The following is a 20,427-nucleotide window of genomic DNA, read 5'->3' on the forward strand; positions in this document are numbered from 1 at the left end:
AATTCAACAAATTCTACAAAAAAATACAATCATGCATCCTGTGACCTCAACAACTGTCCACCATATATCTCTTAAAAACATCCAGTACAAAATTCCATGCTCTGCTTCTAAAACGGATACAAATCACGCTCACAAGTGGCCACTACCCAACTAACCTCAGCGAAATCATCATCACCCTGATCCTCAAAGACAATAAAGGACCAATAGACCAAACACCCAACTACAGATCCATTGCTTCTATTCCGTTCTATGTCAAAATAATAGAAGGACTAGTAGCCAAATTCCTCACCAATTACCTAGAAAACCACAACATATTCCACCCCACGCAATCCAGCTTCAGATCCAACTTCAGCACACAGTTCTTTTGGAAAAAAACTCCTCAAAAAGGGGGAAGGAATCAACCTGGGCTACCAAAAGGAGAGATTTATATTGGGCAAAATGTTTTAGCTGTGAAACAGTAATTGTTGAAGGCGGCCCGTAAGTCTCAGTAGGACGTACTCGCTCATATTCCATTCAAAACATGGAATGGGAGAATTAAAAAAGAAAGAAAGAAAGTACACACTAACAGAATCAAACAGTAAAAAAAGATCAAGAAAGCCATTATACAAACATGCTTTAAAAAAACACAAAAAAAAACACCCAACAACCTTTACTGCATGATTGCAATACCCAAACAATGACAAAATTATGTCAATCTATTAAAAATATAAAAAGTGGGAAAGAAATTCAGAACAAAGTTTAAAGTGAGCAAAAACTGCATTCAAAATGCCCAAATTCAACTATCAGTCTTAAACCCAAAAATAAAGATCCTTCTCCATTCATTGATATCCTTCTCATAAAAGCATCAAAAAAGAGTCTAGGTACCACTGTAAAAATATAAAGCTGGAATTTAGATCATGTATTCCTAAACTCAATAATACCACACTTCCACTAACAAGCTCTTTTTTTTCAGGTATACTTTCAGTTACATGTGATAGATTTAAAATTCTGCAATCTCCCAACAGGGATCCCCTGTTTCTCGATATGTATTGAGTTTTTGCTGTCCATATGTTCTATATTCAAGGATTTGCTTATTCACACATAATAAAGTGTAACCTATTTTTGCAACTCACAGGCATTTTTTCTTATTCACAGACATGCACAGTGTAGTCAAGTGCAAATGAAAATGTGTTCCCATGAGGATTAAGATATTGAGTTGCATATATTATTTCACCAAGAGTGTACATACTGTACATTTACAAGTGTTTAACATACAATAAAATAAGCTGTTCTTTACCTGAATTGTACACAAAATGATTAGTTTATGTTAGGTTGAACAGGGTTGCACTAGAACCTAACCCTCTCTTTCCCATATGGTCAATGGGTTCATATTAATGTTTCAGTATTCATTGGATTTTCTAAGAACTAGAGAATGACACGATGGCTGTTACCCGTGGCTAGCCATGGGTAACCCACCAAAACGGGGGAGAGAAAAGGATTGGTCACTGCGGAAATGGGGAGAAGGCCATTCAACGCCCCGTGGAACGGTGAATGGCCTTGTCTCTGCATTGGAGGGAGGGAATGCGCGCGGTCACTAATCGCACTCCCTCCCTCCATACTGATAGCCACCACCGCCCAAGCAGTTCCCTCCCTCCAGATCGCTGCCGGCCGATCGCCGCCACCTGAGCATCTCCCTCCCTGCTCCTTACCTTCGCGGCAGGCAATTTCACTAAAAGTGCTTCCTACCAGCAGCCGGAGCGTTGAAATCTCTTGTGGCTGTCGTAAAGGTTATCTCTGACGCAACCGAAGTTTCATCAGAGACGACCTTTACGGCAGCCACACACGATGTCAATGCTACGGCTGCTGGTAGGAAGCACATTTAGAGAAATTGCCTTCCACAAAGGTAAGGAGCAGGAAAGGAAGAAGGGAGGAAAGGTGGGGTGGAAAGAACAGACGCTGCAGGGAACTGGGGAAGGTGGGGTGAGGAGGAACAGACGCTGCAGGAAACTGGGGAAGGTGCAGTGGGGAGGAACAGACGCTGAACGGAACTGAGGAAGAGAAAGACTATGGGGGAAGTGAAGGGAAGAAGATGGGTGGTAGACCAATTTGTGTGGGGGTGGAGGGAGAGATGAAAGGGAAAGGCACAGTAACAGAGTATATGGAAGAAACAGAGAAGGCAGACAGTGGATGGAAGGAAATGAATGAGAAGATGAGGAAAGCAGAAATCAAGACAACTAAGGTAGAAAAAACAATTTATATTTTATTTCATTTGCTTTAGGAAAAAGTAGTATATTAGTTGTGTTGATAAAAATGTAAAGTTTCCAAGTTTATTAAGTATTTGATTAATCGCTTATTCCAAATTCTAAGCGATGTACAAAATATTAAAATATTAAATTACAGTAATTGAAGGGAAACAAACTATATAAATGTGACTTGACACGACAAACGAGATACAGAAGGAATGGGATGGGAAGGAAATACAAATTTAAAAATAGTAAAGACGACATGTAAGGAAAAAACAATAGGGAAGAGGAGAGCAGTGCGCCCTGCCAGTTGAACATCTCTTTATCTAGTTCAGCAGCTAGAACTTTGATTTATAAGGAAGGAATAAGCTAAATATTGCAGTACTGAGGCTTGTATGGATGTTGCGTGGACGGGGCGGGGACAGTGGTCGGTGGTTATGGGGACGGGGCGGTGACGGGGACAAATTTTTTCCCTGTGTCATTCTCTACTAGGAACCCAACCCCAGTGAATGAGAATGCACTGAAGCTGCATCAAGGGAGATAGTCATGGTGTGGAAGTTGGTCTTTCAAAATATCCACTAGACCAGCGTTCCACAAACTTTTTCATGCCGCGGCACATTAAACTCGGTGCCACGGCTGGAGGACATCCGGAAGTGCGTGGACACTGACCTGACGTCACGCGCATGTGGGACATCATCATGCACTGAGGCCCACCAGCTGCGGCCCTAAGCCTAATTCTAGGGGTTACTGATGGAGAGGTGCAGGGAAAGGAGGAGAGATGCCAGCTGACAGCCTACAGGACGTGCCTCTCGCCATGAGAAGCACATCCTGTAAGCAGGCAGCCGGCGTCTCGCAGCACATCTGGAATTTGTTCAATACACTGCACTAGACCCTAGACCAATAGACACCATCATTTGAAAGTTCTTCCCCAGGACAAAGTCTACCCTTTTGTAAACAAATTTTTAAAATGTCGTCCATTCAAAGGCCATACAGTATTTAGTTTATTGGGTTCAACTATATTCAAGCAGAATAACCATTTCTGTTCTTGTTGTAGCAACCATTATTGCCAATTTCTCTCAGCTTTAGGGAAATTTACATAGAAAAATCTATGACCAAAGGCAATGGCGATGCTATGTGAGCTAAGGGCAAAAAAGGGCTGGAGGGCTTGGAGGCGATAAACTGCTCAGAGAGAAACTTGCTTTTGTCCACGGACCACTGAATGGCTTGATTTAGGTGTTGCATGCAGGCTAGACCTATAGATTCAGACTGATCCTCAAGGCTTGCTTTGTTGCCAAAAATTTCAAGGCTGTTATGCTTGCCCTGACTGTCCAGCATCAGCTCATTAGGCACTTGAAGAGTACCAGCCTTGTGCTCCATCAAACTTTAAGAAGATTTGATATACCGCCTTTCTGTGGTTACAATTAAAGCAGTTTACAAATCAGAGTCACGTGGAACTACAATGAGAATTGAATCCAGTTTCCCTGAATCTTAGGCCACTGCACTAACCATTAAGCTATTCCTCCACTGGTGACCAGTGCAGAATACACAACACTTGATTAGAACTTTCCTGGTGTCACTCTAAGGAATCCCACTGAACCAGGGAATGTCACCTATTAGTAGTTCTCATTCTTTTAGAGACCAGGGAGTAAATAGAGGGTGAGGGGAGGGTCTACAAGTTTCCAAAAGATATTATTGGCCGGTTATTGTAAAAACAATTGCTTTCATTCATTTTACTGATAATTAAATTCAACACTACCACTCCTAAAGAGTTCTATACAAGTGCATAAAATTTAGAAAGAATGCACCGATATTTTGTGTGTGTGGCTGGCTGTAATTATCTATAGTTTTGCACTGATTTAAGATGTTCTGAGCTGCCCCCTCCCAAACTGCCACTCAAGGCAACCTAATGGTTAAAGCCAATCCTGTCAGTGGAGGGCCTGGTGAGAAATCTGTAAATCAGGGATTCCTAAACCTGTCCTGGGGGATCCCTAGCCAATCAGGTTATCCCCAATGAATATAAATGAGATTTATAAAATTGACTATCAAGAAGGCAGATGTATGCAAATCAATCTCATACATATTGGAGATATCTTGAAAATCTGACTGGCTGGCGTTTCCCCAGGACAAGTTTGGGAATCACTGCTATAAACATTTGTAGTAATGTGGTTGATTTGCTGAACTTGACAGACGTACTGCTCACTAGGTTTCTAAAATTACTACTATTTATTATTTCTGTACCACTACCAGATGCACACAGTGCTGTACATTAAACTTGCATTAGACGGTCCCTGCTCAAAAGAGCTTACAATCTAATTATGACATATAGGATAAAGGGTGAATAAATATATGCTGCTCATGAAGGGAAATACAAAGGGATGAAGAGGGAAAGAGAAACAAATATAGTGTATTACAAGTTGGAGGGGTTAGGACCTACAGCAGGGGTGTCAAAGTCCCTTCTCGAGGGCCGCAATCCTGTCAAGTTTTCAGGATTTCCCCAATGGATCTGCATGAGATCTATTTGCATGCACTGCTTTCATTGTATGCTAATAGATCTCATGAATATTCATTGGGGAAATCCTGAAAACCCAAATGGATTGCGGCCCTCGAGGAGAGACTTTGATACCCCTGACCTACAGTAAATGGGGCTTGAAAAAAGTGGGCTTTGAGCCTGGATTTGAATAACGCCAGAGATGGAGCCTAGCGTACTGATTAAAGCAGGTTGTTCCAGGCATGCGGAGTAGGAAGTTGGCAGTAGAGGAGTAGACAAGAGAGACTTACCCGAGGAACGGAGGGAGAGCTAAGAGAAGAGATAGGAGGAGCCATAGAGTGAATACACTCATAGGTGAGTAAGAGGAGTTTGAACTGTATGCGGAAGCGGACAGGGAGCCAATGAAGCAACTTGGAGAGGGGTAACGAGCATAATGACACTGACGGAATACGAGGTGTGCAGGAGAATTCTGAACAGATTAAAGGGATGAGAGATGGGTTAACAGGAGACCTACGAGAAACATGTTGCAGTAATCCAAGCGAGAGGTGATAAGGGTGTGGCTAATGGTCTAGGCAGCATGCTAAGGAAATTCCAGATTTTAGAGATGTTGTATAGAAAGCACATTTCTGGATATAAACATTCAAACTCCTGAGGGATATGAAGTATACAAGGTACATATACCCTAGTTAAAAGCTGTAATTACAAGCTGTGTTTTCTAAGAGCTTCTAATAAATTGAACAACTATGCACAAATGCAAGACTAACACTGCACTTCCTGATGTGGGACATCTTATATTCATTAGGCTCTATAAATTCTAAAGAGCAGATTTTTTTTGATTAATTGCAAAACTGTTAGATACAAAGAAAACCTCGGTTGTTTTAAGAATTGACAAACAGATTTATTATTAACAAGCTGTCGCTTTACCTGGCACTATGCAAGTACAAATTAAACTTATGAGCATGGGAGATTAAGATAGATTTGGACTTTTGAAACGCATGGAATGCCAAGAGATAAGCCATGATAAGGGACTCCTGAATCTAGGCCAGCATTAGAAGTCTTGGTCATGTGGTTCAGTATGACTAAAAACAAGGAAGCAAGCTAAATGTGACTTTGTACTGCTACATGCAAATTTGGTTTTTTTGGCATAAAAAATAGATTTGCAATATCCTTGAAGTAGCGTTCCTTAGTAAAACCCCTAAAAATGCAATTCTATCTATGTAAAAAATCTGAAGTCCTAAGGAAAAATCATTCTAACTTGATCATTTTCTTTCCTTTAGTCACTGCAGATGAAGCCAGAGACAAGTGGGTTATGACCATCCACCAGGAGATAGATAACACCAAGCTGAGTTCTGTCATATATAGATAGTAGTAAGCTCACTGGAAATCCAGAAGAGCGACCAAGAAGATAAAAGGGAAGTAACTCCTCTCGTATGAGGAAAGAATAAAAAGGTTAAGGTTCTTCAGCTTGGAAAAGAGAGTTGAGGGGAGATATGATTGAAGTTTATAAAATCCTGAGTGGAGTAGAACGGGTCGATTTTTCACTCTGTCAAAAATTATAAAGACTAGGGGATACTTGAAGTTACAGGGAAATACCTTATTTTTCACTCCATAAGATGAACTGACCACTAAACGCACCCTAGATTTAGAGGAGGAAAACAAGGGAAAAAAACCCACACTTTCTGAACTAATACTCCCTGCCAGGCTCTGCATCTTGTCCCCCCCCCTCCATGCCAGGCTCTGTACTCTGCCACCCCCCTCTGGTGGTCTAGTGGTAGGCCAGGGCAAGGCAGGCAGGCATGCAGGCCCCACACACCCCCAGTACCTTAAATCATCCCCCCATACCCCCATGTACCTTAAACCATCCCCCCTTACCCCCCCTGTGTGCCCCTAGTACCTTAAATCATCCCCCATGTACCTTAAATCATCCCCCATATCCCCCCCGCGTGTCCCCAGTACCTTAAATCATCCCCCATATCCCCCCGCATGTCCCTAGTACCTTAAATCATCCCCCATACCCCCAGGTGCCCCCAATACCTTAAATCATCACCCACGTACCCCCCCAGTACCTTTAAATTCCATCCCAGCCCCCCAATCATCACTTTTATATACCACCCAGCACATTTAAATTTAATCCCAGCCCCCCAGCACCTTTAAATTCTGACCCAGCACCCCCCAATCAATCATTTTTACATACACCCCCAGCACCGTTAAATTCTGGCCCAGCCTCCCCCCCCCCCTCCCAGCGGTACCTTTAAATGTTGGAGGTCAGTGGACAGCTGCCTGCTGCTTGTCGGGCTACTGGGATTGATGAACCACTGGTTATTTTTATTTTCTTATATTCTCTTAAAGCAGCAGGATCAAAAAGGAGAACTGACAGTAGATAAGAACATCCTCCCCACAGTTCAACTCTAGGCAGTGATGTGGCAGAGGGAAAGCCCTGGCAGGGAAACCTGCAAAGCAGCCCATTCAGAGCACTGCTGCTACTGCTGTTTATGGAGGCCTCGGAGCAGAGGTATGTCAGTCTCACAGTGAGAGGGTCGGTGGGGTTCTGCTGTATAGGGGAATGGGAGGGTGAGATAGAAAGATGCTGAACAGCGAGATGGGTGAGAGGGTCGGTGGGGTTCTGCTGAACAGGGGGATGGGGAGAGAGGGATAGAAAGATGCTGCACAGGGGGATGGGTGAGAGGGGAGGAAAGATGCTGCATATGGGCGGGGAGAGAAAGGAAAGAGGAAGAACTGGGGTGGAGGAAAGAAGGGAGAGATGATTGTTATACATGAAAAAAAATAAGACATCCCCAAAAATAAGTCCTAGTGCATTTTTTGGACCCAAAATTAATATAAGACACTGTCTTATTTTCAGGTTAACACGGTATTATACATCTCTTTTTTCATGAACCATTTATTATAATTTCTTTTGAAGGAGTGATTGTGGCAGTGTGGTACTCTACTCCCATTCTTTTGGCAATTGCTGCTCTTTTAGTGATTTTTAAGGATCAATAGCAGCTTTTGAGGATTTTTTCTATATCTGGTTCAGCAACACACGAACACACATAAGTAAACTTCAAAATGAGACATCTTGACCAACTGGAAAAAGGCTGCACATAATCTACCTACAGCTGGAAAATAATTTAATTTTTATACATAGTCTACTAGAAACACCAAGTAAATATTAAATAAAGGCAATAGAACCAAGCCTTATGGGACTACCATCCAAAACACAACCTACCCGTTTACCCTCTGCCAGTGATCTGAAAAGATGCCATTCACTACATTATGAAAACTTCCACTAAAAACCAACATGTTTGACCTTGCCATCAAGAGAGGAGCCGCCTAATGGTTAATGAAGTGAACTTTGGTCCTAGGGAACTGGGTTAAACTCCTACTGCAGCTCATGTGACCCTAGGCAAGTCACTCCATTGCCCTAAAAAACCAAAACAAAACAGATTGTGATCAAACTAGCAACAGAGAAAGTACCTGCAGTGTTGCATACACCTAGTAATGCTATAGAAACGATTAGTAGTAGTAGAAATAGTAATCCTGTGAAATACAGCAGGGAGGTCAAGAAGCATCAGTACAGAGGATAGGATTAACCCCTCCACAGAACACAAAAAATAAACAGACTTCCGTCCAGTCCAACCCTGTCACCTAAAAATTAGATCTTTGTGTAAACCTACCCATTCTTTAATCAGAAAGGAAAATCGGTTCTGCAATAAATCAGAGTAGGATTTTTTTTTTTTTCTTTTAGTATCCACCAAGGATACTTTCAGCTGTCCAGGTAAATACCTCTTGTAATATGTCACATTAACAATGGGCCCCTCTTACAGTAGTCACGATACTGTTGCAATAAATGCACTGAAGCCCATTCAATTCCTATGGGCTTCGGTGCATTTACCGCAGTAGCATCATTACCATGGCTTTGTTAAAGGGGCCCTATATTATTTATTTTAAAATGTATAGGGGTATTTTGAACCTGTAATTGGCATTAATTGGCATCACTTTGCAGTTACACATAATTCGATAAGCTTGTAGGGTGTAACTGTAAAGGAGGTGTTAATGGGAGGGCCATGGACAGGTCAGGAGTGTTCTAGAACTTAGGCACATGCATGCAAATCTGAATGCATAATCAGGTATATCCTGAAAACTGACCTACTGGGGCCCACTGTTCTCTTAAAAAAAAGGAAAAAAAAAGAAGGAGGAGTATGAAGGTAAGAACATGACAGACCTAAGGTCCATCAAGCCCAGCATCCTGTTTCCAAAAGTGACCAACTAAGGCCCTAAATACCTAAGTAGTAAAACAGATTTTATACTGCTTATCCTAGGAATAAACAGTGGATTTCCCCAAGCCATCTCAATAATGGCCTATGGATTTCTCTTTTAGGAAAATTATCCAAACCTTTTTTAAACCTAGCTGACTGATTTCACCACATTCTCCGGCAACAAAATTCCAGTTTAATTACATGTTGAGCAAAGAAATATTTGCTCCAGTACTACTTAGTAGCTTTATGCATGGCCCCTAATCCTACTATTTTGGGAAAAACAAGTGATTAACGTTTCCCCTTTCCACTCCACTCAGTATTTTATAGACCTCTATCATATCACCCCTGCACTGTCTCTCTTCTTCAAGCTGAAGGGCCTTAGCTGCTTTAGTCTTTCATCATAGGGAAGTTGTCCCATCCCTTTATCATTTGTGTCACCCTTCTCTATACCTTTTTAATTCCACTATATCTTTTTTGAGATACAGCAACCAGAATTGCACACAGTATTCAAGATGCGGCTGTAACAGAGTGATACAAGGGTATTATAAAACATTTTCATCCATTCCTAACATTCTATTTGCTTTCTTAGCTGCCTTTGCACATTGAGTTGAGGGTTTCAACGTATCCTCAAATGATGTCACCTAGATCCTTTTCCTGGCCAGCAACTCCTAACACAGAACCCTGCATCATGTGGCTATAGTTTGGGTTCCTCTTTCCCACATGCATCACTTTGCACTTGTTCACATTAACATCATCTGCCATTTTGATGCCCAGTCTCACAAGGTTCTGTTGCAACAGGCCGCCTCCTGTACTTCCACCATTATTAACTGCCACCTTGGACCTTCTTCTGCCCACTAAAAGATAACAGGTCCATCAACCTTGATGAGGAATGCCAGCAAACACCCTTTTCTCAAGGCTCATGTATTCTCAGGGAACACAGACCATGGACTGAGAAACCCCCATAGTGCTCTGACCAAAGAGGCATTTCAGTACAGATAGTCTTCTGCACAGAATTATTGTTAAATGCTATACAGTAGTATACACAGACTACATTAAATGTTTTAAATTCCTAATCAGTAACTGAAACAACCTTCATGAATAACTGAGATAGTCAAGGCTGCAGATATGAAATACTTCCAACAAGATATCCTGAAAACAGATGGAAATAAATCTAGTCTCACTATTCTCAGTGACCACACAATTACAGATAAGCTTACAGATTATCTATTGTTTATAAAACCTATCTGCTAGATTTGCCCAGGAGACATGTGATAATGTTGTCTAGGTAACCCTGCTTTTTGATAAAGTTTTCTTGCTACTTAATCAAGGAACCTGGCAACCTTTAAAAAATTGTAACTCATTCAAAAAGCATCTCACACTGTAAACAGTCTATCAAGAATGTTTTTCTGAATATACCCTGTGGGCTGTGTTTTTTTATTTGCAGCAGGATAATCATATTCTAGGTATTTAAGAATGTGGCTTCCTTTGCATAATCCTGGACAGAGGTGTGCCAGAGCAGCAAAAGCCATTTAAATCAGGTTTATTAAGCAAGACTAAAGAATTCTCTCTATGCAAGAAGAGCTAGAAGGATGACAGCAGAAAAAAAAAAAGATTAGATTCTTATCTCGATAATATCTTTTCTAGTAGATAAGACGGATCCATCTGTGCTCACTAGCAGATATCACAGTTTTACAACTCCTCCTCCTTTCTCCACAATCTCTACTGCCCACTTCAGTTTGCAACAAAGCTAGCGAAAACCCTACAACCCTACAGAAGGAGGGATACAGGGAATTCCCTGAAACCAAGTGTCTGATCTGCTCAGATGAATTTAAAACAAATCACAGAAGAAACAGTAATGCAGTTAAAACATTAACGAGCCTCTGAAAGAACAATGAATCCAAAAAATACAAAATTAAGCAAGAAACAAACAGCCTGAACATTTATGGAGAACAACCATTCTTCCCTTGTAATTCTATATAGTCTCTCTTCCTAATTCAATAATCTGACTGACAATGAAATCTTAGCTATGGAGCTGACCATGAAGCTCGAGTCAGAGAGCAGGTGCATCAGATAAAGTGCTGGGGGGGGGTTAGCATACCATTCCTATCTACTGGAAAAGATATTATCAAGGTAAGAATATTTTTTTCTAGTGCAATAGGGATGGTATCCTGAATCATAGGGACATACCTAAGCAGTCCCCAAACTCTAGGACGGGATAGATGAGCCTGTTCATAGTACCAAGGACCCAAAAGCAGCATCCTCTTGTGCTGCTATGTCCACCCTGTAAAATTTGGAGAATGTATGAAGAAAGGACCAGGTCATTCATCTATAGATCTCCTCAGGTGGAATTACTTGTGTGTCCACCCAGGAAGAGGCCACTCCTCTTGTTGAATGCACCTTCAACAAGATTGTTTGCAAAGGATATTTCCCTATGAATCCTTGGAAGTGAGTCTGCCTTGTCTCACCTGATTGGCTAACACAAAAAAGATGATCTGAAAGGTGAAACTCATTAGTCACCTCAGGTAATACAATAGGAATCTGACGTCCTAAACCTTTAAGGCCTTAACTGTCTTCTTGGACCCTGTAGAATGAAATGCTGACAACCTAACCTCTTGGTAGAAATGAAACACTGAAATGACCTTCAGTAAGAAGCTAGGAATTGTATTCAAGGTCACTCCTACTTCCATTATCCTGAGGAACAGATCTCTGCACAATAAGTCTGAGACTCTCCTGGCAAATGTAACTGCCACCAAGACAACTGCTTTAACTGATAGGTCCATGAGAAAGGCTTCCTGTAAGGCAGGGGTGTCAAACTCAGTCCCATGGACCAAATTTGGCCTGCGACTAAATACTCAGTTCCTTCCCTCCCTCCATCCCATTGTCCACCATTTCTCTCCCCTTCAAAGCAGCCTGCAGAGGATCACCAGTCGGCTGTAGTGAACCTAGCAGGCTGCCGTCGACCTCTGCAGCATGTTCCCTCTGCTGTAGTCCCATACGTCAGAAGCGGGGCAGGACTGCGACAGAGGGAACATGCTGCGTAGGCCAACGGCAGCCTGCTAGGTTCGCTACAGTCAACTGGCGATCTTCTGCAAGCTGTTTTGAAAGCGAGACCGGGAAACCAGAGGACGCTAAAAAGAAGGGGGAAACATGCAGGCCTTTGGGGGGGCCCTGGTGTAGAAGTACATGAGGGAGAGAAGGAGGGGTCCAAAGAGACATGCATTTTCCAGATTGAGGTGAGGGGTGAGGGGGAGAGGGGAATAATGGGTTTAAAAACAGAGGAGAGGGAGAGAAATGGTGGGCAATGGGATGGAGAGAGGGAAGGAACAGAAAAGGAGAAAAGTTGGACACAAGTGATGGTGTGGAGAGGGGGATAGAGATACTGGATAAGAGGATAGTTGGGAAGAGAAAGGGTGAGATGGTGGACCCTGGGGTGGTGCGGAACGAGGGAGAGATGCTGGATGAAAGGGTAGTTGAGAAAAGTAGAGATACTGGATCTGGGGGTGGGGGGGGTCCATCGCTATAGCTGCGGGGATGGAGTTGAAAAAAGGAAAGATGCCAGACCTCATGGGGAGTGAAGGAAAATGGAAGGGAAGGACAGAGATGTAAGATGGATGGTTAGCATGGAGAAAGAAGGAAACGACAAATGGGTAGAAGACCCTGGCAAGCGAGTTATCAGAAAACAACCAGAGTCAGGGACCAACATGTTTTGAATAATGACCAGACAACACAAGATAAAAAATATATATATATTTTCTGTTTTGTGATTACAATGTGTCAGATTTAAAATGTGTATCCTGCCAGAGCTGGTGTTAGACAGCAAGCGTGAACTAGGACCTAAGAGAGAGGAAGCGTCTTTTTTATTTATTTTGTTTACATCAAAGCATGGGGTTTTAGATTGAGTTTGACACTCCTGCTGTAAGGGCTCATACAGAGCCCTGCTGAGTCCTTCTCCAACTATATTAAGATTCTAAGATGGAAATGGGTCTCATATCAGTGGTCGTAGTCTCAGGGTGCCCTTCAAGAACCCAACTATGTCCAGATGAACAACTAGTGAAAATCTTCTCTCGGTCTTGGAAGTATAAGTGCCCTGCTACTTGTGAGAGACGCCACTGCCAATCTCTTGTCAACGACCTCTTGGAGGAACACCGGTACCAATGAGATTGGGGCACTGCCCAGCTCTAAATTTTCTGTTGTACCAGTACTGAAACGTCTCCCATGTCTTAGCATATGCTCAAACCATAATTTTTTGTTTTAAAGAGAGAGTAGCAAGGACTATTTCTGAATATTCTTTTTGGACTGGTGCTACATGCTCAGGAGCCATGCCATAAGATCAAAGTGTCCTGGATCTTCTAGGGAAAATTGGCCCCTGTGAGAGCAAGCCTGGATGCACCTGGAGTCTGAGACTTTGCTTCTTCTGTAGGCATATGAGATCCATGTACCACAGGTGCCTGGGCCAATCTGGTGTTACAAGAACTATCATTCCCAGGTGGATTTGCTATTCGGTGGATCACCCAGCCCATCAGGGGGCAGGGAGGTGAGGGGAAAAAACATATACAGTAGTCTGACCTCTGGCCATGGTTTATCCAGGGCGTCTAGCCTTGCACTTCCAGGTTTGCAACTTTAGCTGAAGAACCAAGTGGCCTTTTTGTTCTTTGAGTCGAACATCATTTCACAATGGCCTGGAACGCTTTCAGAGATAATGACTAGTCTCCCAGGTCTAATGTCATCTGCTGAAATAATCTGCTTGAATACTGTCCACCCCAGCCATTTGTGCCGTAGAGATTACCTGCAGGTGCATTTCTGCTCAACAAAACAATACTTTCACCTCCTGCCTGAGCACAGCACTCTTGATGTCTTCCTGCCTGTTGACAGTCTTCTGACAATGCCACTGCAGTGGCCCGACTGCTTTGCCCTCCAGCAAAAACTGCAATCAGGTTGGCTAGAGATGGCTCGCAGTTCCAGTCTGTTGATAGACCACTTCTGCTGAAACAGAGTCTATTGACCTTGAACAGGTGACCATTGCAATGAGCCCATCAGCTGAACAAGCAGGCATCCATCGTTAGGATGACCCATGAATCGATCCAAAGCATACAACAGGTGGAAATCGAATATGCTGAGATTTTCCCCTTGACTCTGATTATAGCAGAGTGAACTCGCTATGTAGTCTACTCCAACTAATACAAGCTGTGGCAGGGATACAGCCTCTGCCAGGGTCTGATTTTGTAGTCTGGAATAACAGACATGTGCCAAAAAGGAGGCCGCTGCTGCAGCCTTAATTCCCAAGGCCACAGCCTCAAACTGCCTTCTGACAACCATATCCGCTCTACGAGCATGCGGATTCTTTAAAACTACACCTCCCTCGCATTGCAGGAAAGTGCATTTGATCACCTGGGCTACCAGGGAATTCTCCTTTGGAATAGCAAACATTTGCTGGAATTCCTGTTCCATGGGATACAGCTTAGGTCACGGTTTTAGCCACCTTCAGGGAGCCTTCAAGGATCTCCCAGAGTTCTGTGACTAGGATCCTCATGTCCGGATGCCATGGGAAGAACATGGGCTGAACCCATAAGAACATAAGAATTGCCCCTGCTGGGTCAGGCCAGTGGTCCATCGTGCCCAGCAGTCTGCTTCCTTAGGTCTTAGACCCTTAGGTCAAAGGCCAGTGCCCTAATTTAGTCTACCCTTACCTGCGTACGTTCTGGTTCAGCAGGAACTTGTCTAACTTTGCCTTGAATCTCTAGAGGGTGTTTTCCCCTATAAGAGCCTCTGGAAGAGCGTTCCAGATTTCTACCACTCTCAAGGTGAAGACAAACCTACTTATTTTTGTACGGAATCTATCCCCTTTTAACTTTAGAGAGTGCCCTCTCATTCTCTCTACCTTAGAGAGGGTAAAAAACCTTGTCTTTATCTACTAAGTCTATTCCCTTCATTATCTTGAATGTTTCAATCATGTCCTCCTCCGAGTCTCCTCTTTTCAAGAGAGAAGAGGCAAAGTTTCTCTAATCTCTCACTGTACGGCAACTTCTCCGGCCCCTTAACCATTTTAGTCGCTCTTTTCTGGATCCTTTTGAGTAGTATTATGTCCTTCTTCATGTATGGCGACCAGTGCTGGACACAGTAGAGAACACAGAGGACAGGGTTTGTGGAAGCTCTATCTTTAGTTCTCCAAGGAACTTGGTAATGATCTCGAGCAATGCAAAGAACTTAACGAGTTGGCAAATGGATGGGTCCTCTCCCTGGTCTATGACCGATAGGTCTCCTGATCCTCTATTTTAGGAGTCCAGAACAGCCTCTGCTCTCAGGGAAGAAATGCTCCAAGTGTCCAGAGGGGCCTGCCCGCTGGGTCACTCACCAGCAGACCTAACAGGTGGAGTTCAGCCTTGTGCATAAACCTGCCAAAGGAGATGAATGAACTTTGGGGTAAAGGCTTGAATGGGTAACTCTCTTTCCCCCTTAGTATGGGGTTATCACCTTTTCTTGAGCTATGGAGCATCTATGCCCTTACAGTGTACAGTACAGCTATCCCAGGGCTCCAGAAGTTGTTTTATTCCCCCCCTACTCGTACTCACTGACCATGTTTTGGAGAAATGGTGCTGCAGCCTGCTCCAGCTCCTTTAAAGTAAGCTGGATCTGGAAGGGTTCTCCCTCTTAAGCCACCATCAGCCACCACATCGAGATCTTCGCGCTATCAGTCAAACCTTAAGTCGGATTGATCCTCAACCCCTAGGCCACGACACCCGACGCAGAAAAAAAAAAGGTGGAGGAGGCAAAGCTACAGGCAGCAGCATGGGCACCCTGAAGGACCACTTTTAAGAACTTAAGAACACAAGAATTGCCATACTGGAGCAGACCGAATGTCCATCAAGTCCAGTATCCCTTTTCCAACAGTGGCCAACCCAGGTCCCAAGTACCTAGGCTAGATCTCAAATAATTTTATAAAAAAATTATACTGCTTATGCTAGGAATAAGCTGGGGATTTTCCCAAGCCATCTCAATAATAGCCTATGGACTTCTCTTTCAGGAAATTATCCAAACCTTTTTTTAAAACCCTGATAAGCTCCCCTTACACTTGCTTGCTTTGCTGCTCACATGTCCTTCCAGAATACAAACTGAGCACCCTTCAATCACTTACCACATGTGTACACTTCTGCACATAAATGCTTGTATTTTGTAAATTTATGCATGCAGGGGGCTAAAATGAGCCACACCTTTAGTGCACTTTCATAAATAGTTCTCTGCATCTTCTTGGCCCAATTCAGGACTACTTTTGAGATTCTTGTAGATCATTTTTAATCTTTTTCTACTCCATGTGGAATGTCCACTCCATTGTATTTGGAAAGCCATTTTCGTTCATGGATTTGGTTTTGTTTGTTTTTCATGGAAGTATGTTCTCGAGGAGTAGCAGCCTGCTTATTATAGCCAAGAACCAGGGAAGCCAAACTTGAAATCCTGTTCCTCCTGCTGTGATCTTGGGCAACTCGATTAATCATCCACTGCCTCAGGTACAGAACTTAAAATTTCAGGTGCAGTAGGTATTTCCTTGCCCAACAGTGTTTACAATATAAAACTTGCCTTGAACTTGGGTTTGGAAAGTGCATAATGAAATCCAAGTCCAAAGATAGGGCTGATTAAATATGGAAATGTAAGAGGTTTTTCAGCTTCTGTTGATGGGACACTTAGGGCTCCTTTTATCAAGCCGCGCTAGCGGTTTAATGCGCATAATAGCATGCACTAAACCGCCGGCCACGCTAGCCACTACCGCCTCCTCTTGAGCAGGCGGTAGTTTTTGGCCAGCGCAGGGGTTAACGCGTGATGAAAAGTCACGCGCGTTAACCCCGCTAGCGCAGCTTGATAAAAGGAGCCCTTAGAATGGTGTTTGAAAGCATAGCAGGTCTCCCAAGAAAGGTTAAGAAGTGCTTTCTGTGTTTGGATGTTTTACAAAAGTGTTTTTCAACCTTTTTACACCTATGGACCGGCAGAAATAAAAGAATTATTCTGTGGACCGGCATCGGTCCATGGACCGGCGATTGAAGAACAATGGGCTAAGTCGTGGGCCAGACCCCGTCCATCTCTACCCAATCTCCACCCCAGACCCTGCCCCCATAATAGTACTAATTGCACCTTGCACATCCCATGCCTCATCTGGAAGCCTTCCCTCTGAGGTTGCAATGTCAGAGAGAAGGCTTCCGGTTAAGGCGCAGGATGCCCGTAGGAGCCACTGCCCGTGGCTTTGTGCACTGAATCAGTTAGGAAGAGGGAGCTGGCTCGAAGATAACGCCGCATCGATCGCACTATGGACCGGCGGTTGAAGAACACTGTTTTGGGCCTGATGCACGTGCTGGCCCTGTGGACCGTCAGGAAATTTCTGTGGACCGGCACTGGTCCATGGACCGGTGGTTGAATAACTCTGTTTTACACAGTACTGTAGGAACAGCTTGGCATGTATGATAACTGTGGACCTTCTTGAAATTGTGAATACTCTAATATTGTTTCCAGTACAATAGGGATGGTATGCTGAATTTATTTATTTTAAAAATTTGTATCCCGCACATCCAACAATTCTGAGCGAGTAACAACAAAATATACATAATAAAATAACTGACAAACATACAACTGAACCAGAACGTACGCAGGTAAGGCTAGACTCAATTAGGGCACCAGTCTTTGACCTAAGGGCCGCCGCGTGAGCAGACTGCTGGGCAGAATGGACCACTGGTCTGACCCAGCAGTGGCAATTCTTATGTTCACTGATGATTTGTGCTTTTAAATTGAAATATTAAAACAAATCATAACAATGCTAAAGTAAAAAAATAACCTAAAAACGTACTATTAAGAAAACGCTCGGTCAAAAAGCATGGTTTTCACCATTTTCCTGAACTGCTAAATACTTGGTTTGTTTTATCTCAGAAGGCAATGCATTCCAACAAATTAGCCCTTATACAGTCAATGTAGTTTTGGGGGTTTTTTTTAGATTCAAACGGTTTTATTGATTCAAAAATCATCAAATACAACAAATACAACATCAAGGCACTGATTACAACGTAGTTTTACAAAAACCTGAGAGAGTCTGACCATATTCATGGACGGTACTTCCAGGTACATCTTATCCATGGACTGTAACATCCATGTTGGTTGGTAAGTATGCAACAAAGAACGCAGAACCAGACAGTTGACTTTTAAAACCTTAAAAATTAAGCACGGAACCTTAAATTCCACACGTGAACCAATTGGCAGCCAATGCAATGAATCATAGGGTTATCCATCTATGCTCGTGAGCATACTACAGATCTATGCTCGTGACAGCATACTACAATTACAGCTTTCTCCACAGTGCTCTGATGCCCCCTCCAGTTCTTCCCTTCTTCAGGTTGAAGATGAAGGTGTCTCTCTAATCAGCCCCATTTATTTCTTTATTGTTTTGTGGCATATCTTTCTGTTTTTCGGCTCGTTTGTGGATTTTTTGCGCAGCTTAAAGGGACTGCTTTGCCTGCCTGGAGAGAAGACGACATTTTAAGCCTGCAGGTGTATCTTTCAGGAACCTGTACAGACAGCTTGCTGAAGATTTGTGGAGCTCAGGGTTCCAGGCCCTCAGCGGTTGCTCGCTTCCTTTACTTGGTCAGGAACTTGAGCGCAGGTTCTTAGGCTAAAGAGGCTAGGGCTCTACAGCTTGAAGAAGAGACAGATGAAAGATGATATGATAGAGGTCTATAAAATAATTAGTGGAGTAGACAGGGTACAAGTCACTCTTTTGACTATGGGGCACGTGATGAAGCTAAGAAGTGGTAGATTTAAAACAAACCAGACAAACACACAACGTGTAATTAAACTCTAGAATTTGTTGCTGGAAAATGTAGTAAAATCAGTTGGCATATACTGCATAGGGTGAAGCAGAAGTGGGCAATGGGCAGGGCACCTAATTACATGCATGAGTAACTTACAGAATTCTATGTTACCTGGGAGCCCGGATGTTGTTATATTAGGCTCTTACTGTGTGATATCAAGGTGCTTACAAAGAGGCACTTAGTAACAGAACTGCCTCATTAAGGGTAGAAGGTAATTTTATATAGCATTTTCTATATGTAAAGCGTGTTTTACTCCTGGAAAATGGCTGCTACAAAACTGCATAAAACATACCAACTGCATATCTACTTTCATCAGTGTCGTGCAGTCGGGGCCTTTAGTGAATTCCCATCAGTACAGCCCTGCTTTCTTTGTTTACTTTTTATTTGACATAATTTAATCAGCTCAACTAATCAAACTGCAACAAACAAGAAAAGTAAAAAAAAAAAAAAAAAGGCAAGGCTGAGGGATGGGGGGGATATACCTTGCCCCCCAGAAGGCTCTGGCAGCACTGCTCTGCATCTGATTGGTTGAGCAGCTTCTGCCTGCTCAACCAATCAAATTCAGAGCACTGCTGCCAGGGCCTGAACAAATCCGCTTTTTGTATGTATGTTTGATTGGTTCAACAATTTGCCTGCTCAGTCAATTAAACTGCTTCAAGCAGAAAGTACGGTATACAACAACAAAAAAGACACACATGGCTGTAGAGCTGGGGATTCACCCTGCTCTACAGCCTGAAGGCCATGAATGCACCGCTCTGCAACTGGAGGGAGTAAGCTGGCAGGAAATTCGAGCAGGAGTGCAGGAAGGAGGTGAGCAACTGTATGAGGCAGGAAAGTATCCTATTCAGCTGTAGGAAGTGACTGGCAAGCAAGTGAACCTTTGTAGGGATAAGGGAAGAACAGAAAGGGTTAACTCGCTAGGTCAATGGAAGGGAGGAGTGATAGACCTTCATGAATTTCTGGTATGGGAGAAAGACAAGAGCACCAGTGCAGCAGAGACAGCAGCACCGAGAAAGAAAAGTACAGTCCTGGTCTAGGAAAGGAAACTGCCCTTCATAGTTCAATATACAGTATATGTGGGTGAGAGAGAGGAGATCCAGGAATGGATAGGAACATGGAGAATGCTGAGCATTGTGGGAGCACTGGGACATGGACATAGGGGTGATGCTAGATAGAGAGGGGATAAGGACTTAGGCCATGCTGGACACTCCAGGGGATAATGACATAAATCTATTTCCATGCAGGGCAAAGTGGTTACAAAACCGAAAGGAAAAGAATCACAGTCATATAGGAACAAAATCATCAGCAACATTAAACTGATGGGTTGATGCTGGGCATGGGAGCTTAGGGACGCAATGAAGAAGATGGATGATGTACATGGAGAAAGATGAAATGTCAAACAAACAGGAGACGCTGGCAGAGTTAAGAGAAGACAAATGAGAAGAAATCCGAGACTGAAACCAAAAAAATTAAGTGACCAGACGACAAAGGTAGAAAAATAATTTAATTTTATATTTATTGATTATATTTGTCAGTTTTTGGAATATACAACTGTCAAGAGTTAGTATTCAGACATGGTTCCAGTTTAACAAAAGCAATTTATTATTTCTATAGCGTTA

At 43.0% G+C, this 20,427-nt stretch overlaps 1 protein-coding gene across 3 annotated transcripts in view; it reads right to left on the reverse strand.

The window, feature by feature from the left end:
- NEDD4L (NEDD4 like E3 ubiquitin protein ligase) overlaps window positions 1-20,427 on the reverse strand; it is a 656,466-nt gene that overhangs the window by 608,217 nt on the left and 27,822 nt on the right. The window lies entirely within an intron of this gene.

Source organism: Geotrypetes seraphini, chromosome 1 (genome assembly GCF_902459505.1).
Source record: "Geotrypetes seraphini chromosome 1, aGeoSer1.1, whole genome shotgun sequence".
Classification (NCBI taxonomy): Eukaryota; Metazoa; Chordata; class Amphibia; order Gymnophiona; family Dermophiidae; genus Geotrypetes; species Geotrypetes seraphini.